Source organism: Falco cherrug, chromosome 15, assembly GCF_023634085.1.
Source record: "Falco cherrug isolate bFalChe1 chromosome 15, bFalChe1.pri, whole genome shotgun sequence".
Taxonomy (NCBI): domain Eukaryota; kingdom Metazoa; phylum Chordata; class Aves; order Falconiformes; family Falconidae; genus Falco; species Falco cherrug.
This window is the reverse complement of record NC_073711.1, coordinates 19,698,352-19,721,632: the sequence shown is the minus strand read 5'-3', so window position 1 is coordinate 19,721,632 and position 23,281 is coordinate 19,698,352.

Sequence of the window (23,281 nt, the reverse complement as noted above, 5' to 3'; positions counted from 1 at the left end):
ATACCCAGCAGAGAGGAAGAGAAGCAAATCTCTTTTCATTATTCTACTCTACCCATTTCAGCCCTTACGAAATTTCCCAACAGTGAAAGAAAGAGCATTCCTTTTCAATTCCATTAATAGCTGGATAGCCAATAGGAAATCTTATTTTCAGCTCATAAATTTTGTTTTCAGGATAAAGGTAGGCTTTTTTCCCTTCTGTGCTACTAAAAGTATATTCTACAGTTTTCATTAATCTCTCCCATTTGGGAGGAAATAGTCTCCTAACTTTCCAGTACTGCTCCCCATACTGCATATCTCAAGGTACTGTTGAACTAGAGAAGAATATCCCAGACTGAAGAATTCAACAAAGAAAAATATACAGAGATAGTCCCGTGACACAAAAGCCTGGAACTGAACAGCATTAATGTCATGTCATTTAGTTGCAAGTTTCTATAATCACTTGAATGTAAATCACAGTTTCTACTGAAACTGAATTTAGTAATTAGAAACACAGAGAAGCATAAAGAAGGTAGTCTCTTCGTCTTAATTGCCTCTGAACTGCTTCTTGTTTCCATAGGTGCTGCTTCTCATTTAACAGAGACATTAGCATAGAAATAATCTGCATCAAGCCAGTTTCAAAGCTCTCCCCAGTCCCAGGAGTTTTGGCTGCCTATGTGTATTAGGATCAAAAATAATTTGAGTCATTATACTTTTGGTTCAGATTAGCTAAAGAAAATACAAATTCATTTTTATTAACAGGTAAACATTTATAGAAATATTATTCCCCTTGTCTTCACATAACATTAGAAAGCTTCCTTGCCATAGTAGCTCGTTCAAAGAGCTAGAATAAGGTAGAAGAAAGATCACTGACACCAGCAAATTTCTAATAAAACTATCATGTCCAAGTCACATCAGCTACCTATAATTCCACATTCCACATGGCACGCTCTCTCTAAAGAAACAGCAAAATGCTTTTTTCATGCAGTAAGCCAATAAATCAGAGGTCATTACTCAGAAGTCTCTTGGAAAAAAAAGAAATTTTTTAAACAATATAAATATCTGCACTAGAAGCATTATGTTGCACTAGCCTAACTCCCAAAGTCTTGGACTCTATCATGAAGTCATAGTTTTACCAACTAAAAAAATTAAACTTGGCCAAGATCATAATTAAATTGTCAATAAACCTGAGATTCTATATAAAGAAAGAGCAGTTTGAGGATACTTTGCTATTCATTTCTCTAGATTGGTAGTTTTTTGTTGAAACATACAACAGTTATGAATTTATGCAAACCTAAAAGTAATAACTCAGTCAGCCAGACACAGTGTCACAGAGCCATTAGCCGGTCATGAGAAAAATAACCAGTAATGAGTATGATGTATTGGTTAGAGCAGATACTCCTAGATTCTTTATTTAGTTCTGGAGCAATTAATATGTGACCTTGAACAAATCACTGAGCTAAAAACAGTTTAAAGCTCCAAGTTTATACTGGACATAGATACAGATGTTTTCTAAATCTCATAGATTTTCAAACGCAAGTAGTTAATTAAGGTTCTCTTAATTTTGTATGTTATTTCTAAAGAGATCTGCAACGAAGAAAGAAATCTAAGTTCCATACCTACTTCCACTGAATGTTGTTTCTAGCTCCTTTGTAAAAAAATAGCAAAAAAACTTTTTATGCAATGGTATCTATTTACATTGTGTATACTATCAGTACTCTTACAATGCTGTATAACGATGAGGCTTTATTATGTAGTATTATGACTGTGCTGTATAACAAGGAGGTGCTTATGGAGACTGAGTGTCTCAAGCATACCTAAGTTTGTGTAATGTCTTCTGTCTGGACAGCTAATGATAGGGAATTGAAGGCTCAGATTCATCCCACCTCACTTCAGGTATGTCAGGGAGCACTGAGGGCCCGCTGTTTCCCCCTAGGGGAAAGGGGAGCCTGGAGCAGAACGCAGTGATCTTACCAACAAGTAGCCAGGATGCAGGGTTGCAAGTTGAGATCAGGGCCAGGGCCAGACGGTGGTCAGGACTGAACACAATCTAGTGATTACCCAGAAAGGCCATAGTAACAGGGCTGGGTGAGGTCAAGCCCGAAAACCAAGCCAGCAGGTCTGGGTCAGGGTTGGAATGAGACCAAACACAGGCATACCTGCTACACAGCTGCTTTCTTTAACACAAGTCTTGTCAGCAAAGGAGCTGACTTTGGACTCAATCAGCTAAGCTCTGACTGGGCCAACTAAACTTCCAGACGGAGGATGCTGTCCAGGTCCCAGCTAGTGCACTGAGGTGCAGAAACAAGGAAGATCAGTGCTCCTCCCACATCAAATAAAAGGGAGATTCATACACAGGCCGTTTCAGTACACCTAACATCTGACGTACCTTCTGGAGGTACTTCTCAATCTCATGAGTCAATCAGCTTCTAAACTGCTTCAGTAAGTGCTAAAGCAGAAGGAAGCTGGGTCAGTCCGTCTGTTAAGGCTGCACATCTGTGAAGATTAGGAGACTGAACCCAAACTACCAAAACCCTTAGACCACCAGCAAAGCCATTGGAACCTGCTCCTCCCTTTCTGACTGTATCTGAGCTCATTACTTTTGGATTTCAGTTATCTTTTATTCAGCTTTGGAAGGTTTATAAATCCCAGTCATGCTGGGTAGGTTCTTTATAAAGTGTGGCCCATGCCATTCAAAACACTGGAGGAAAAGCACCATATAGACACAAAGTAGCAAGTGTAAACTAGTATTTTTAAGAAGTACTTTTATATTTACATTATATTTATATATGATACATCTGTTATCAGAGCTTCAGAAATTCTCTCTGCGACATCCAAGGGGAAGTCAGTAAAGTTACCATATGCAGATAAAATCAGTTAGCATCACTGGTGCAATTCAGAGACAGCCCTCTCAGATGTATAAAACAATGTCTCTTCCAGGTCCTTCTCCTGATTTTCCCTTAAGTGCTTTATGACAATGGGCAAATCTATTAGGCTTTCAATAGCTTAATTTCCCCTTCTACAAAATAGGAAAAAAAAAAACCAAACCACACCACCTTTCTCAGAAGAACACCATCAATGAAGCATTTTGGGATCATAAGATAACAGGGCACCAATAAGTGATACTGACTGCAAAATACGGAGTGCCTACTACTATAACAGTTCCCGCTCATTTAGCAAGATTTTTGCCTGAGATCAGAATGCACTGTTAGTTCACTGATTATCTCACATATTCCAAGTGTATGCTTGCCACTGAATTCAGCTGAGTCATGAAATAGTGAAAGCTCATTTACATTACCATGAATAAATACCTTATAAACAGAACTAGCTGGGGTGAAGTATTATTGTGTCTGTGTTTGCATAATGCTTTTTTCAGCAAAGCTCTATGAGGATGTATTAAACTGACATTGATTAAAAGTTACAGAATTCAGTTATATTTAGAAGTTAATTTAAAATCTTAAAAACACCCTGAGGCCAGCTGTAAGAAGACAAAGCATCATTTTCTAATTAATTTTAATGGAAGCACTTTCAAATTTTATTTTACTAAAGAGCAATTGAATTTTGAGTATTTTTGCAGCCTTTTAGAATGAAAAATCACTTTTTCGAATACAGTTAATCCTAACAAGTTCTTCTCTACAACACCACCAATTTTTATTTTTATACTACCCTCTGCCTCTTAATACTAATAATTCCCTGTGAATCATGAGGTAAAATACGTTTCCCCCAAGATTTTAGTTTAAAAAACCATTTCAAATCCCAGGGAAAGAAGATGTGAAATCAACCATAAGTATCAGGTTTTTTTCTTCAAAACAATTACAGGAATTCAGAGAAACCTTATAGGAACAGAGAAAATAGAATTTTCTTAGCTCAGCAAATGAATGCCCTATCAATGACAGGGATGAGAAAAGAAAAAGCTTAAATACCTACTTAGTAGACAATGTCATTGAAGAGGTAACCCATTTAACTTACAATGACTAGTGCTCTATTTCAGATATTGCTTTCTTTTCAAACCATTTAAATCTATTTGTTCTGGCATTCTTATTAGTCCAATCTTACACAGTGAGGACCATCTTTTGAGATGTACCCAGCACCTGTTCATGTGGAGTTGGAAAGTGTCCACAGTATTTAAAACAATCAGGCTAAACATTTGCTTTTTCCCTACTCTATTAACATTTTTTTTTTTAACTTAGAGATCTGAATATCTATCTATTATTAGAAATTAAAGGAATTTGCATAAGAACTAGTTCTCCTTATAATTGTCTCACAGAGTTTAGACCTTGGTGTATCTTTGTTTCCTACTATCTTGGGTCAATACCTGCTATTACTTAGGAAAGAAGAGAGAAGGAAAAAGATAGTTAGCATGACATTCAGGTTCCTCCAGCCTTGACACTGTTTAAACAGATACAGACACTACCTTAAGTTTTAATAACTTTAGAACAAATCTATATTATAACTAGCAATTCATGGTCAAATCAGCAGTTTCCACTCCTGTGTTAACTGAAGTGCAGAATAAAATAGCCATAAGTCTTCTGAGGTGTATCATCTTAGCTGCATGAGCAAAAGGGAAGTAAATTTAGAGGACAGTATGTGGTCTTTGTTTCAGCTGAGGGTTCTGTAAGAGAACTTTTACATTTACAGGAACAATATTTCCCTTGATATCAGTGAGTCTGTGTGTGTGTGTGTGTGTGTCCATCCCAATGTGAAAAGCGGTCAACTTGAAAAAAACAAACTTAAAGCATAGCACTGCAGAATCATAAAGAGGTTTTCTATAAGCAATTGCTTTATCCTTTACATTTTGTTTTTATCATAGATGTTCATACAATTGTATGACTTGTACATTAAAAACTATTATATTTCCACGTACCACAGTTTCTCAACTTTGTCCACGTTCATCCATCCATGGATAGATACAATACTGTGTGGCTTATTTGATTAATCATAGAAAATGTAAAGTCTTAAACTAAATCACTTTTGATATATTCACTCATACCTCTTGTGTGACAGCCATCCTTATTTTGAATCAAGGTAAATGTTAAATAAAATGTCATCTTTTTACTTGTAGGTTGCTATGCAAGCCTTACTTAGGACTACACTAAACCCTTCCAGATACTTTGACACTGCTGCAGCATGGCCTCTGCTGTTCAAGCACTCAAGCTCTCAGGTTCAAAATATGATATCTAGGTTTGGTAACACAATCTGTCTATAAAATGAGTGCCATATGTAAGAAAAGTAAGGAGGAAATCAGACTGTCTTTTTACAGAAACATTATATAAGTACTAATTTCAAACAGTTTACCTAAAACAGTAGAGCATTGCTGGTTGAATTTCCAAGCACTTAAGTAAGTTTTATAAAAAGTCATGTAGCAGCTCTAGTAAAGCTAAAGCATATTCCTGCAATTAGTTAGCCAGCTTCCATAATAATTATATAAATGGACATCACCATTAATAAAGTTTGGCATAAGAGTTTTACAAACATCTACACATCTTAGCCAACTAATTTACTTCGATACACTCACTGTATCCACAGCATACAATCTATTTTACTTATTACAGTACTTAAATGTTATTTTTCAGAATTTTAGAACTACTTGCTTTGTCATGGTTAACTAAAATATTTAACCTATCTAAACCCCATGAAATAGCTTACTGCTTTCACATCCTCCTGGACAATGGATTTTTTTTTCAATAACCCAACTTTGAGAAGAAGGTATTTATAGCAATCTGGCTTAAGCCTCACTTTCTTCAAACAGTAAGGATTACATTATTGGTGTTTCTCTGATTTCTAACTGTATTTGCTCATAAAGTAGTTACTAAAAGTTTATGCAATCTATTTTAGTAGGATCTCTTTTCAAGGTTCCAATTCAATGTTACCTTTCAGATCAAAAAGGAACAACTCTATCAAGTTCAAATACATTTCAGAAATAGGATGTCAGCAATGTAAGTTAGAAGCATGGCTGTAATGAACTGAAGGATAATCACAGCTGACTACCATTCACTAGTTCACATTGGAAACATTCATCATGAAACTTTCTCTTAAATGAAATTTTGCAATCCAAGAGCAGTATCTGTCAGCTAAAGGGAGAAATGACAGAATTGTTCAATGTAAGTCTTGTTCATTAGAACTTGATAATTTTTTTTTTTCCTTCTTTTTAAAAGAAAGGATGTCTTATGATTAAAACATCATTGTAAATGAGATGGTAGCCTGTCATGTGGAAAATTGAGATTCTCTGGTTCTGGTGAACTGCCTTCCAGCCTGAGGGGTTTTAACTAACTTAAGTGACAGGCCGCCTTGTCTCACTAGTTTACATATTTAATTTTGCATTAACTGTTTTCATGTAGACCTTTTTTCATTTAATGTGCTTCAAGATATAAAATATGCTTATTGTCTTCTTGTTTTTATTAATAAGCAGTAATATATATGTATGATTATATATAGAGTACTTCATCTGGACAAAGACATTAAAATCTATACACATTACCCCCACTGCAATAGGAGTTTCTTTTTCTTGAATGACTAAAATGTGAAGAAGTTACACAAGCATAAGATACTCATTGTTCGAGGGTTTCTTGCTCTTGAATGTAAAAGTTTCACTAGCTACACTGAATGGTTTCTCTTGTGCACCATTTTTTTCCGTTTTTTCATGATTTTAACATAGATTAGATTGACAGTAACCACATTTTTCTTCCGGGGCCAAAATACATGCTTTCCTATTAGATCTTGAAGGGGTAACATTGACCTCAATTTTTGCAGGCTATTCTACTAAATGCACTCCTATTACATTTGCCAATCAGTTAAAGGACTTTTGTCATACCCATGCATTTTATCTCTATCAGCTATGATCAAAGGGGGTCAGGACCTCCAATTTTAGAGGATTTTTTTCTTCTTCTTCTTCTCCCAGAAAGTTATCAAAAGACTATGTTTTAGTAGCTGATAGTCACAGGACAAATTCATACTCCAGTAGGCAACCCAAAGGATTATCTTAGCATAAAAAAGGGGAGAGAGTAGCAGCGGCTGTCACTTCTAGGATATTCATGCATCATAAAAGATAAAGAAGTCTCCTGAGTGTTTGTGCCTTTTTCTAATTTCCCATGTCATAATCATTTAATGGCACGAGTCATGGTGTCTAAACTCTGTGTCAGCACGCAGATGCAAATCTCACTAAAGCCAAAGGGAAAGCTACCTATTAATGTCAGGGTAAATCAGGTACTTTATGCCTTTTACTTAACCAGTCTTTACTGAGATTATTGATTAACTGCATGTATTACAGTATGTAGGTTTGTTACAGAAAAATATAGTTTCATGAAGATGATATATATCCATTTAGAAATCACACTGATGTATGACATGCAAAGGACTAGCTACCCAAAAAATCTGCATTGAGTAAGCTATCTTAATGATCTCTTCACCTATGGAAGCTAGGTCGGAAGTTTTTCTGGATTGCTGGGCTAACTGCATCCTGTGACTCACACTGAACTTCAGAGACTGGGAGCAGCCTACTCTACGCACCTTTGCAAGACAGCAGCGGGAATAGTTTGGTGTGCTGCCTACCGCACACAGTTTTGGCACTGGGCACAAAAGGTTGCTGTCTGTAGTGTGGTGCAATGAGGTGAAAGGCAATAATACGGTAGGAACTACAGTGAGGTTGAGCAGAGTATGTCTGAAGGACTACAAGTCAGCCTAATCAAGCATACTCTGGTTACTGTCCCTCTCTACGGCACTCCTCTTTCACCACTGTCCTCCCAGAAGCAGCATTTCCCATTTCTGGTGGATAACAATATGAAGTTTGAGAGCATCTTAATACTTAGGGAACAGAGGAAACTGGGGAGGGGAGGAGAGAGAAGAAATTAGATCCTTTATAGATTTGAATATAGCAAGTATTAAATTCTGTCTTGACTCAAGGACATAGCTCTTTGCTACTGGAAAGCTTCGTTTCAGCCACATACTGAAGCGTACCTTAAATCTGCCTGTATTTAGCAAAATATTTAACTTAACAAATAGGTGGACATTAAAGACAACAAAGTAAACAATGCTATCATGCAAATCATCTGAAGAACAAAAGTAATCACCACAACTCAAAAGACCAAGGAATCCATGTTTCACAGAGATGCTTGCAACTGATCCATAATTTAAAACAGGAGAAAAAAAATCGTTGAATCCTGTTTGTATATTACTTAAGAGGATAAATTAATGGGATAAATTATTCATTCTGAAATATTCATTGTGCTTTACTAATTATCACAGCAAACATAAGGCAGGAATTTAGTAAATTCCACTGTCATATACAGACACATACAAATGCAAAGACATGCTTGAAAATGCACTGCAGGCAAAAGTGAATGGTAAGAGATCTAATTAAAGGTGCTTTAATGGGTTTTCAAAGTTGCTAAGATACTGTTTGGTAGCATAGCACATCTTGGACAGCCATAAATATCCAACCCTATGTCGTAAATATTTATTTCCTGTAGCTTTGCTTGGTTTTTGCCTTTCCTTTCTCTTTTAACATTCCTGGTAACTGTAAAGCTCTTCAGATAAAACATCACCATCTGACAGGAAGAAATATTTGTGCTCAGGATTCACTGTATTCACTCAGCAATGAATGAGTTTTACAGCTTTTCTGAATAATAAAATGAAACACAAATATAAAGACAAAGTTATCTGCAAAAACATGACTTGTAGCAAAGCAGGCAGCTAGGAAGATACACATTTACCACATCCGATACAGTAAGGAAAGTAACAGGAGACAGACCCTTCTTTGACTATCATACCAGGATTTTTGTAGTAACATAACACCTTACTTACATAACTGTAAAAAAAAAAAAAAAAAGAGGAAAAGGAGGGCATTTGCATTAGACACAAATACAATAATGGAATTATTTGAAATAATAAAGCCTTTACAGACCTGACACAGAAATAAAAATCTTGAATAAATGGTTCTCGTCTCACTACCTGCCTGAAGTTTATAACAAAGCAGTTTGAATAAGTGCACATCAGCTACTATTAATTGGTTGAGAGATGTATATTGTATAATTTAGGTGTTACTTTAATCCATGTAGTAATAATGTTCAGGCAGTCGTATAAAAGGTTTCACCATTTTTAACTACCACCTCATCAACTAGTAAAGATATTTCTGCAAACATACCTCAAATTTAAATTAAAAGCTAAAATATTGATTAACTCTAAACAACAGTCACTTCAGTTCTGATTGCTTTGATACAAAACAAGATGGAAAATTTTCTCTTCAGCTTTGTTTATTATGCCCATTTTTTTCCATACAGATGATTGTACTGATGCATTCCAACCCCACACTTACCAACGGCTGGTTCTTTGAAAACAGAGTGGCAAATGCCTACTGAACTTTTCTTTTAAAACTTAAAACCCAAGATCAAAGACTAATTCAATTAATTTTAATCTCTAAAGTTATTAGATCTGGGGGCCTTACTATTACCATTTTTTAGGCTTTTAATCCTTTATACAATGACTTATGCAGGCACATAATATCCCAAACGATAATAACCACATTGTGAATTCTTATAAATTTTTATCTAGCACGAATCATAAATAAAGCTGTCAGTTTAGTTCCTTCTCTGTAGAAAAGAAACAGAGAATCCTGGACATGATTTAAACAAGGCTGATAAAGACTGCAGATATGAGTGTACTATTCACAACTAATAATTTATTCAGAGATCAGAAATTGTTTCCAAGCAGACACTGGGGCAGTTCCTGGCACTTAACATGAGCCTCGTTCAAGCAGCTCTGCGTTAAAAAGGGATTATAAAGCATCCCAAGGACTGTGAAATGCAAAAATAGCTTTCAGCTGCCTTTTCTCCCTGAATTGTCTATAGTCCTGAGAGGCAAGCCCTGGCCCCACTGAAGTCAACAGAATTCTGTCATTGCGAGTAGCAGGACCAAGCTTTATCACTGTTTTTATTAATAACTCATTCTTCAGAATGACATTATGCATATTTTAGCAGTGGCTTTGCTTTTTCTACTGAAGTAAAAAATTGGTGCAAAACCAAAACAGGTTTAGAGAATGTTACCAGTTCTGATATTAGGATTAGACTAATTGAGAAAAAGTTGCACTTGTTTATGTTACTCATTAATGATTTTGCTACTCTTGCTAGCTACCCCAAACTCCAGTTCCACTTGAACTTTTAATTAAAATACTGTTACAAAAAGAGGAAGACATAATGCAAACCTTTGTTTTTATGCAGAGAAAGCAAGCATTTACAAAAATGACAAAGACTGGCCCAGAAGGATCATAATTGAGGTTTATAATTAAAGCTTGTGATACCATAATCCTTCTTTCCTGAGATACTCTTAGACAGCACTCTGAGATTAGTTCAATAAGATGGAATCTCATGCCTTTTACATGAAACACATTTGCATATTATATATGAATGTGATACTAATGTGATACTAATCACCTACCTATTGCTTAAGCTCTGTGCAGCCATTTTGCACCTTTATAGTCAACAAAGGTGTTCTGTCATACCTGCTGATCTGTTGCTCAATTGGGTGTATTTGTGCCGTTCCTCAGCCAAGTCAAGGGAGATCATAGCGATGCTGGGCACATCGGAGCTAATTTTAACCTAGCCTGCATGGATTAATTTTCTCAGCCATCATTTTGGAGAATGAAATACAGTCTTGCATAAACTATATCAAATGGGTGTGTCACGCTAAGATCTCTGCAGTCACACAATCAGTTATTACACTACTATAGATAACATGTCATATGACAAATCATACCTTTGTCTGTATTTCTGTGTCAGGGCTCAGGCCTGAACTCTCAATAGCATGCCCTCCCTCTGTGATGTTGTACTGTTAGTTGTGAAACAGTATTATTCTATCATCGAATGAAATGGACTGACTTGGATAAGAAAAAAACCACACCAAACCACCCTATTGTTGGCAATGAAAAAAATCTGTCAGGGGTAATTTCTTTTTAGTGAAACTGGAAACTGATCGACTTCTAACCTTTCTAAACACAAAATCAACTCATGCAACGTGTCCACTTAGTTCCTGGATTTGCAGAGAGAAGAGGAGACCAAGTCAGAAAGTTGTATCTTGAGTTGCATGAATACATAACCAATGAAAATTTTCACTATTTCTTTGCATCAGAATTCTTTATAAAGCATTACAAAGCACTTTTCAATCTTAAAATTCAAAACTAGTACAAGAATGAGTAAAGATTAGTTCAAGAATTATTAGAACATCAGACTACAGAATGATCACATTTTATGTTAATTAAAATATACTGAACATTTGTTAAAGGATATCTCACCCAAGTGTTTATTTTGGATATTTTGTTAGTCATGTATCAGTCCAGCAGAGAGGTGCTGTTAAACTGTATTTGGAAGATTGCATGTACTGTTAATGGATGTACAAATGAAGTTTTAGGAATTGTGTGCTTTCATTTAAACTTCACAGATAATTTAGATAGATGCTGGAAACGATTTTTCAAAAATGAAAAGAAGCTGATGACAAGTTCTAGACATTAGCATACTATTTACATTGTTACACACTTGCACTTCTTATTTCCTGATTTCTTATCAAAATTCCTTAACAAAGCACTATAATATACACAAACTCTAGGCTGAATGTGATAACACACTGATATTCTCATTCTCCTGGAAAAAAATATATGGTCAATAATTTTAAAATACTCACTTGCTTCAACAACATGATACTACTGAGGAAGAAAAACAAACAACCAAACAGAAACACTCAATTCCCTTAGAAATTGGGGGATAAGGATGTAGAGAGCAGTTGTCTGTAGTTTAAAACCTCTCAGCCATACTAAATCACATCTAAGTGTTAGCTAAAGTTTAACAACTATTTTCCTATCACATAGAAATTACATATGAAGAATTTCAATAGCTCATATAAGTTGAAAAGCATAAGCTGTTTTGAAAACACCAGAAACATTAAATTCCTCTTCAGTCTGCATAACCACTTAAGTCCCTAGAGACCCAATAAGACTGAACTGTAGCTCACCAAAGCCTCAGAAGTGCCTTTGCATGGAGCATGGAGTATACCTGTGAATCGCTTCCTTTACACACTTCTATCCACCTCCAAACTGGAGTGTGCTATACTATGTATCAAAAAAACCCACCTATTAAGTTATTTCAAAAAAAGAATATTAAGTCTATGTCAACAACTATGGAGAATTTCAAGAAATCAGAATCAAATATTAGCAAGATTTAACAAAATTACAGCACAATTTGCTTGATACTGAAGTACTATTGCTACGTCAAAGGTCTTTGAAACCTGAATCTTAAAGTTTGCAGACTTAAGTGAGTTGCTTAAGCATCACAGTCTATAAAGTGAAGTAATAGAGCTGCTTATAGAAGTAATATAGCACTGATAAAATTAGGAAGGTTTTATTTGGAATGTAAATATCGATAATGCTGGTGAACAGAGCAAAGAATTATTGATTAACTGTCAAGTGTACTTGGTAAACGTTCTACATGTTTAATCAATGATTTAGTACTCTAAATAGAGTGATCCTTAAAGTATTTATCCAAACTTAGAGGTTGATAGCCTTCTTTTTTATTTTCAACTTAATAAGCATGTGCTCTGTGTAGTGCAAAGTATCTGTGTCATTGGCTTAAAAATAAAGTGTCTTCCTGGATGTATTATGTACTTTTAGCTGGCAACAACCATTTCACACTTGCAAATTAAACCAATTCCTGTCAAGTGACTGAGAGTCATGTTGATTTCAGTAAATCCAGAGAGATCAGGTAAACTGTCAAGATGAGTTTGGTTAAATGTTAACAGAGTTCAAAAGGAGAATAGAGAACATGAGTTCTAGTGAATTCCAAAAAGTAATTTGTGTCAAGTTTGCTTGAAGGAAAAGAAAGTAACAGAAAAGGTATTAAAACCCTAGAGAACCGTGCTCAAACCCTTTCAACAGTTTATGGCCTTTGTGCACACTGGCATTTAAATATATATATGGAAAACTCCCTGGAGAGTAATCACTGCCTACTAGTTTATTATATTTATTAGAATAGGAAAACCATTCTACTCTGCTGATTCATTTTGGAACATTTGGAAATTGTTTTGGAACAGCCCAGAAACCAAAAAACTAACCTACTACTGGAAGACAAACTAACAGAGACTGATATTTCATGTTTAGTTACTTACATGGAAATTTCTGATACAGAGCATGGACAGAAAGTATAAAATGTATATGGAAAGAAAGCATAAAACTATTTGAAAAACAGCTATAATGAATACAAAAGCTGACATCCCAGATGGTCCTTTGCTTCTGCAGAAATGATCTGGGGTTTTGAGTAGCAGTATAGAAGAGCATTGAACCAGCTGCTTACATAGCAACTTTCAGAATACAGACATGGAAAAAAGACAATGACTTCAAGGGTGGGCAGCTATACTGAGCCAACACAAGCAGTACTGTACATAGCTGATATTGCGGAAAATTGCATAAGAATACATGTGCCACATTTGAAAAAAATGTCCATAGAAAAACAGTTTAAAGTTCATTTCAACTATGCTGTATAGTCCTTAAATACAACCAAGGACAGTGTGAATTACTCTAGTGGAGTCTATCATAAAAGGCCCCTGAGATACATCTGGAAGTATCTAAGGCTATACAGACTGTGTACTATTCCACACATCACTCTCAGTTGAAAATGTATGAAAGTAAAACACTATTTTTGCTGAAGTCTTACATACAATTCCCTCAGGATTTGTTTGTGATGACTACGGCACTCAAAGCATTTAAATACAAGACAGTAAACCACTTGCAAGGAAAGAAGTGTTTCCTTTGCTAATTTTTCCTTTAACTCCAGCTTCTGGCATTGCTGTTATTTAATAAAAAGAAGAAAGAAAGAAAAAAAAAACCAAAAAAACCCAAAAGCAACATTTGATGAATCTGGCTTGTTGACTCATGCTTACAAAAAAAAATTGATCTCTATTCCTGTGACACTTTAAAATCCTACCGTCTGATCATCTTTACTTAAAGCAATACAGATATGTTGCAAACTACTGCAGGAGTTATGACAGTTTGCAGTAAGTAAATAGGATACTGTAAGAACACGCTTAGAAAGGTAATGAACTCCCACCTTTAACCCTTTCACTTCAGATACATGCTTTTTTTCCTCTCATCCATTATCTCCACACAGGAGACTTGGACACAAAAGACTTTGTCAGATTGCTGCTTGGGAATTGACTGGGCCTTATCAAGTACCAAATTTCAGCCAAATTGTCTGAACCGAGTTGTGTGTTGTTCCACTTTGTACTTCTCCTTCATAGCCTCATCCATCTTACTAGAGTCCCTGCATCAGACAACATAGATGTCCTAGACTTTTTCCAAGACAAAAATACTCAAAAAGGAAAGGAAAAGAGATTAATTTGAGCACAAAACCAGGCCAAAACTGAACCTGACCTCTTCCTTACCTCTAAGAAAACACACAACATACAAGCATGTTAGTTTCGTAAAAACAGTATTTTCCAGTTCCACATATAAGTGATATCACTGCATTAGGTGTAACATAGTATTTAACTTTTTGGCAAGTACTGGCTCTTTCAGAATTAAACATGCTATTTAATTAAAATTTCCCTTTAAATAAGTTAAAAAAAATACCAAACAAAAAAACAAACCTGAAGGAAGTTACTACATTCACTGAAAACATCAGAAAAATGCGGAAGTTCCTTATACTCCAAATCACAATACAAGACTCATAGTATTGGGACATTTCAGAAAATAAATTTTTCCTTTCTGTATACAAATTTACAAGCTGAATAACTGCAGCTCTATGAAGGCTGAAAATCATCTGCTTCTAGTGAAGTTCTTCATCTTACAGTCCCATGTTATCAAAACCTCAGTTCTGTCACACAGGATTTCCACACAGGAAGTCCCAAGACATGCCTCCTCATCTGTTTCCCCACTTCATTACTTAATATTTGGGAAATATTCCAATGCACAGATGTACCAAAGTTCAGTACACTGTGCAGGAGAGTCAGCGTCTGCAATGACAGGATTGTCATTTGTCACCTCGAGTTTCTCAGGATTTCACTGTACCTTGGTACAAACTAGTGCCGTTGTATAGAAGGTATTAACAAGGCAAGGCAAATGTAGCACTTGCCTGACATGGGTACCTCAGTGGTGAGTAGGACCCTTGAAGAAGATACACAAACATGTATGGAAAAACCTAGTGCAAGTCATATTATACCTAAAGGCAGAAATCCAGTGATTTGGGTTTTTTGTTTCTTTTTGGACTAACCATACATTGACAAATGAGAATCACAAAACAGAGTTCATTCATATTTTCCATGCATTAATGCTTTATCAGAATCTTTTCATGAAGCTGAGCATTGTCTAGCGTGACTTTGCCTATATTTTCAAAGCATGCTACATAGATCACGTTTCTCCTCAGTCTTCAACACCAACTGTGTGTCTACCCCATACAGCTGTGAACTGAATCTCTGCACACAGCAGGAAATTTCTGACCACTGAAAACAGTTTCACGTTCAGTTGATATGTGCAGCAGTAAACTAAGCACAAACCATCACCAAAACCCCAAGAAAAGGTCTCCACACCTATTATACTCTCAGTTTCCACATTACTTCATGCAAGTAATTCTGAGGGCTTTTTGGTAGATTTACAGAATGTATACCCTTCCTTTTCCTTTTTACATGCATTGTATTTTATATTCTGTCAGCACAGTGTTCCAGAGACATGCAGGTAAACAGGGAGCCTGCAATGCCTCCAGCATGCATTTGTGTAGCTTACATGTACAGGAAATTCCTTGTTCCCCTGTTTACTAGATTTGCATTCTAGCATAAGAAGAACGACTTCCTGGTTGTCACCAATGAATCCATCTATTAAGTGACAATTTTGCAATTACATATTGTTTATGATTTTAAATTCTCCTTTGAAAACAAGTAGGTAAGAAGAGAACAACTGTCAGTAAACAAGTAGTCTAAAAGAATGAAAAGTTTCTGGAAGAGAAGCTGAGGATCTGGGATGTTACATGGCTAATGAAAGCAATGGGGAAAGACGGTGCAATCATTTCTTTAAATACAATTTGAGAAGTGATTGGAACACAACAAACTTAGATCTTAATCTTAGGATTTGACTACTTTTGAGATCCAAACAGAGCCAAGAACAGTGTCAGGCATCTGGTCATATGTATACACCCCTGGCAGTCAGAGTTCAGGTTATGAAATTCTAGTTTTCAACGAGCAAAAAACATTTACATACAAATGCAAAGCATAATAGAGCATGTTCTGAATTTCAAGAAGTTTTTGAGGTATCTACTGGAGACAGCATAATATGGAAGTTTGGTGTACGTGAAGTAATCCTTGCAGCAAACACATTCAACTTGCCTGGTAACACAAATATCTACTATCAGGCAGAGTACAGACAATACAAATGTAAAGATTATAGGTCTGATCCAAAAGCAATGACACCACTCATTCCACTGATTCCTGCACAGGGCTTTTCCCACAATATTCTGCTACATCTGCCATACCTGCACAATGCAGGTATTACTAACAGACCAATTACCACTCCAGATCAGTAAAATGGACACAAAGCTAAAGAACATTCAAGAACATTAAATATGTTTCTCACACACTACATGAAGCATTATTCTAAATCATTTACTACATCTCAGACGACATCAACATCATGTCAAACATCTAGAAATTGAAAGAATAATACATGACAACATATTTGTTAGGTAATGTGATGTGATTGTTAAAATTTCACCAAAAATATTTTCCTGGCCCATAGACTGCTATCAGATCACACTGAAGGTAATAAATTCAAATTGAATTTGCCACAGAGAGCATGAAGGTAAAAACAGCATAATTTTGTGCACGCATTATGTATGTGATCCTGTACATAATATAATCATGTTGAGGTGGAGATGAGGGTTTCCTTGTCTGAAATGGGAAGACTTGTGTAGCCAAAAGACTGCATTGTTATTTGCATATATATATATATATATATATGTATTGATAGGAATCTACAGTGGATGAAAATCTTTTTCAAGCAGAATACTGAAAATATACTTTGTCATCTTTTTAATCATCAGGTGTCCTTAAAACATCTGTAGATATGGCAAGAGTTTTAGTCTAATAGTGAAAAATCTAATAATATTTTTTAGAATTTTTTTATATGGTGTCACCTGTCATTCTTGATGCTTCCTAACTGTTTCTTTTGTGAACTTCTTTCTATTTTGTTCTGTTACAACTAGATCTATTACAGTCAAACACAAAGTCCAGTAAATATCTTAATCAGTGGTGCAAATTTCTGAACAGCAAGCCCAGCCAATCAATATTACTGGCATGGCACACAGCTGAACTCAGCTAAATATTAAAGAGATTTTTTTTTTTGGTGAAAATGTCAAAATATCTACATAAAATAAAACCAAATAACAGAGGTAAATATAGCAAATAATTTTATTCATGTGATCAGTAAAGGCCAGAAACCATGGGATAAGTCCAAAACCCAGTTAGAGTGACCATTTTAAAGTAGTGAAATCTTTCCCTTCCAACCACTTAAGTCTAGTTCTGTTCTCAAAAAATAGCCTTAGTACTTTTGAAAACTTATTTGAAAAATTATGGCATACTTTCAGACCTAAATGTTTCCTGGGTTGAAATACCAAAGGTGTGGTGACTGAGTAATCCAGGTAAAAGTCAAGTTTAATTCAGGCAAGTATACGCAGACAGCAACACCTCTGACAGAGCGAGAGGGATGCAACATGCAAAGAGTGAAAGACACCCAGAACTGTGCTTTCATCAGGCAGAAGACCCAGTGCATCATCTAAGCATACAAACGGAATAACCATGTTCTAAAGTAAAAATTACTCAATCTGCTGTGATGTCTCCTTAGAGTAACTCCTCCTTAATTAACAAAAAATACATGCAATTTCTCTCTTAAAATATAGTCAGAATGAACTATCCGTTCCAATAAAATTGTCAGAAGATTGCCATAAGCAAGTGATAGTGGAAAGAAGTAGTGACATTTTGAAGGCTCAGTATGGTCTGCTATTTTTAAAGGGGCATTCTTTTTACATGCTGTACTAGCATATGTTAGACTGCACAATTACTACCTTGAGCTAACATTAAAAAAAAAATTAAAAAATTCACCATCTCATGACATCATTCTTTATGAGTCAAGTAAGCCCAGTAAGGATCATAAAGTTTCATCTTTTAATGCATTAGCCATTTATTCTAATGAACTCAGCAAGTTAAATGTGATAGGTTATTCTCCTGGGTTTATCAAGGCATTTCTATACATGCACAGGCACACAGTGTGAACCTTGTAGTTCAAAATCTTCACCAAATACATTTCAGTTGGGATTAAAACAAAGGGAAAAGCATACAAAGAAAATAGAGTAGTAGAAAAAACCAGTGTGCAACTGGTAGTCCACAGCAAGAAATTAGATAGGAAAAGAAGCATCTTTTTCAGGACTGCAAAGCCTTTCTATGACAGAGAACTATTGGAAATGAAGCAAGATGAATCTGCCTCTCTTCTGCCTTCACCCATGTAGGGGACAGGAGAGAGGCATCACCTGACTGTTGTCCTAAGGCAACCAACTCAAAAGCAAAATTTTATCTATTTTATGATTTCAATCAATTTGCATCACAGAACAAAAAGGTGGACCTGGAGAACTGAACTAATTCACCTTCATAGGTCAAAGCAGGACCAACTCTGCTTAAATTATCCCTGGAAAATGCTTGTTTAGTCTGGCCTTAAGTATTGCAGTAACAGAGACTCCAAGTATTTCCCCAATCAATATATTCTAGAAAGCAACTATTTTTACAACTGGATTTTTTTTTCCTGATGTCTAGCCTAAATCTGCCTTGCTGCAGCCTAATTCCATTATTCTTTATCCTGTCCCCAGAAGCAATGGAAAACAAATTATTCTCTTTCTCTTTGAAGCAATTTGGAGACACTTAGAGACTCACAGCCCCCCTTCTCCTTGATCAAAATGAACAATTAAAACTCTTTCAGGTGAGCAGGTTTCCTAAGCCACCTGTGATCCTTGCCCTCACCTCTCTCTTCTCTCCAGCAGTGTGAAGTATGCTGCCTGATATCCTAAATTCCAGGTGAAGCATTACCAAAACCAAGGAAAGTTTTCTTTGTGTGTCATAAGCAAGTCTTTTGTTCACAAGCGGCAGCAGATGGCCTTTTCACAACTTAAAATCAGGAACTAACACTGATCGCCACCTAAAACAACCCCCACACCCTCCACCCCACCTAGCCAGACACACCCTGGCTCGTAATCACACAAGTAAGATTTATTCCTACCTGTACCAGGCACAAGCGGTGGGGTTTCAGTAAGCAGGGGCTGCAGCAGTGCCTGTGTGGCGGGAGAGCGCCAGCTGCCTGGCGCCGGTTGCAGCCGGTTCCAGGCCGCCAATACCTGCAGCTGTGGCCACTCGGCTCCGCCCCTCAGGCGTGTTCCAGAAGGAACCGAGGCACCTGTGGCACCAGGCGCATGAGGGAACACCTGAGGAGAGACACAGGGAGGCACCTGAGGCGGTGTGAGGCAGGAGGGATGGCTGGGATCCACACAGACACCGGCAGGTGCGAGGCGGGAGGGATGGCCGCGGAGCCGCACTGCTGGAGGGGGTGCCCTGCGCCACCCCTGAGGGAGTGTGACCCACGGGTGGCCCATGGCAGGTGGGCACCTGCTGAGGGACCACAGCCACAGGCAGCCCACAGCGGTCTGGGGACAGTCAGAACCATGGCTTTAGGAAGGCAGACGATGAGTAATTGACTTAAACTGAACCTAAGAAAGGAGGGAGGAAGGTGTTTATTTAAATGCTGGTGGGTTGTTTTTCCCTAATGCCTGGATCACTAATCAGAAGCTGGTATTAACTGCCAATAAATTCAATTCACTAAAAATTGCCCAAGTCAAAGACTGTTTTACCCATGGCACTGTTCATGTAGAATAATTTTTACCTCCCCCCTCGAAGACATATCTTATTCTTTCCCAAACTAATTCTGCAAATTCTGAAGGTCATTTAGCACTTTTTTCCTTCCACAGGCCTGAAAGCACTATAGCAGTCCTGGGAATAAACCCAAAAATTATCAGTTTATTTTCCAAATGACTTAAATAAGTGCACTGGACACTAAGAACAGAAAAGTACCTTTTAAATTTACACTGGTACATTATGGTGTCCAAAGTACTTCAAGCACTTGCACACACGAGGGCTATACAGATTAGGTAAGGATCATATTTATCATCTACTTATCTGGCACTGTAATAATTTAAGAATTATCCTGAAATGTTCTAGAGAGCCATTACTGAAGGTTGGTTTTTTTCACTTGATTTCTCATACCATAGATGTTGCCACACTTAGGAATAAGAGTGCCACGGCTGCAACAGCATTCATCCTTCCACAAACCAGCCTGTTACACTTCACAAATGCCATATTCACTCTGAACTGCCCAAGAAAATTACCTTAAAGAAGTAATTTAGGTGAAAGATTAAATACAATCTCTACAATTTACCATGTTGTATTTGTGAAATTCAATACACAGAAATGAAGAAGTCAGCAGGAAGTATAGGTATGTTCATCAGAATCAGTGACAAACTGGGTGCCCCTAATCACTCTAGTCATTGCAGAGTAGGGCGGGACCAAGCTTTTGCTGCACCCAGGAGCAGCACCCTGTGCACCATCAGCAGCTCAGGGGAGCACTACACTATGCAAAACAGTAGTGACACCTTGTGTGCAAGACAGACATAAAACTGCTTGATTTGGGAATCTGGGTTGAGGGAATTATTTCCTTCTGCTATGCTGAAAAAAAAAAAAAACAAACAAAAAAACCAAACAAACAAAGAAACAAGAAGTTTTCAGAAAGAAGAAACCCATGAGATCAATTTACTAAAAAGGCACACGCACCACAATAAGTAAAACCCAATCACCATGTTGGGCTGCACAAAAGGCCTGTTGTAATTTTCCTATGGTGTCCTTGTAGAAGGAAGTGCAGTGTGTTTAAAAATATACTGCTGCAATAAAGACCATGACCTAGAGCTGATTTCTTGTAGTGGCTTTCTCTTTGACACTAGGCAAGCTCCTGACCTTCGTCACTCCTGGTTTCTCAATGTGAACCTGAGAAACATCTTCCCAGTCATCTGAGTAAGTGTTCTGAATTATACCAGGCACTTTTTCATCAAACAATTGTTTGTGGATACACATTTCAGCAGTTTTAATAATATTTACCTATCTCATAGGGGTGCTGCATGTATCAGCTACCGTTTTAGTGATACTTTCAAAACACAAAAGCCTAGTATGATGACATAGCCAAAGTTAATAAATGATGCTATTGTTCCCTAGATTAATAACATCTTCATAAAGGATGCCCTCTGAAAAAGTGCAGACTGCTTTTGTGCTGTATTTCAAATGGCAACAAAACCCACTATAATTAGATATTTTCCTGATTTTCAATGCTCCTTATAAACAGTTTTTAGTACCACCTAAATTAATTTTCCTTCTAATTTAAAAGAACTGGGAAGAATACTCAGGAGAGAAAGAAAGTGAGAAAGAGAATTGCTTGTCACGTCATTTCTCATTGCTTTGTAGTTCTGTAGTGAATATATACTTCAATGATTCAGGAGCTGTGAAAGTTCAGGCTGTGATCACACAGGCTAGAAGGGGAGTGGGGGCTGATTTAAGGAGGTGTTGCTTTTGTTACATACTTTACTTTCACATAATACACAGTTGCCAATATGAAAAAAAAAAAAAACCAACCCAAACATATACTTCTCTTTCTGTGATAGAATATGCCGTGGAATATCAGTATGATTCGTTAAATAACGTGATGCACTACCTACAGCTTTTTGGTTGGTTGTTGTGTTTTGGTTTTTTGGGGTTTTTTTTTGTCAACTTTTGTTTATTATTTAAACCAATAACCACACTAAACACTTGGAAATAAATTAGGCCTTTTCAGACTGATTAAATCGGCTGAATGCTTTAAGCAAGTGACTTTGGCAGATCTAATCATTCCAGGATAGCTGGGGACTTAATCATGCAAATGTCTTCAGATAGTTCAATTTGCAAAGCTGTGTTTTGCTGCATGCACGCTTCCAAAGCATCTGTATCTTGCAGCGTGAACTGCAACTGTTCAGTGATGGGGCAATAGAAAAATTCTTAACTAGCAAAATAATAAGCCAAATAAAATAATGAAATTAAAAAGTTTTAATCAAAAGAACATAAAACTTGCAAGAGATGTTACAGCATTGCAGGAGGTATAGGCTCATTGACTCCAATTAGAAGGGAGTAAGGAATACCGAATAGCTCCAACACCAGACATGTATCCCATAATTTTACTGCTCATGCACAGATGCTCAAGCTTCTTACTACATGTACTTTGTCGAAGTAGACTTTTCTGTGCCCATTGCACATGAGGAGTGGGAGTGTGATGGTGTCCCTAAATGATCCTTGCTTACTCTTTTTTTTTGAGACGGGCAGCTTCCACCAAATGTGAGACACATTTACTACTCATAGTAATCCTTTTTTTCTACCTTTCCTTCTGTGTGAAGGAATATTTTAGGATTAACAGGTTGAATTGAGGATTCCATCTTTCAGTTAAAATCCTATTTTATTTTGAGCAGAATCTGAACCTTTCCTAACACATCCTCTTTCCTATCTCTGGGTGGCTGGAAAAGATTGTATCTAGATCACATATTTTCATGTTACAGCTGACCTGCTTCAAAGCACTTATTTATCAAAGCAACTGCAAAAAGCGTAGAATATGGTAGAAGAAACACCACAGTTTTATAAAATTAACCTAACCGCTTAGATTTTTTATAAATTATCTGCTCTTTACAGAAGCACTTATTTTCATTTGCATTAAATATGTTATGGTTATTAATAACTCTTAATATATGTGGCTAACTTTATGCACTTCCTACTGTCTGAGTTTTATTCCTTGACTAACCCACCTAGACACTGTTAAAACAAGCAAGGATAAAGAAAGCACAGTAGCTTAGCCCAGAAAATAAACTTTAGCAATAGTCTCAAAAAACCTTCAAAAACAGTTCCCCAAGTTTTATATTATGTTGTGTTATCACCTGGCAAAACCAGTTTTATTTCAGCTGTATAAAATGTTCAGCTTCATAAAATGCAGCCAACCAATCAGATTTAAAGACATTAAATCAGTGAAGAAGATTAAAATCCATTTTATGAATAAGACAAGGAAGGATCAAAAGACAGCTGGAAGTTTGACAACTCCCACGTGCCACCAAAAGATGTCAGCGATATCTTGTCGTTTTATAAATGGATAAAACTGATCTTGCTTGGCTAAGTAAGGAGAGTAGAGGCT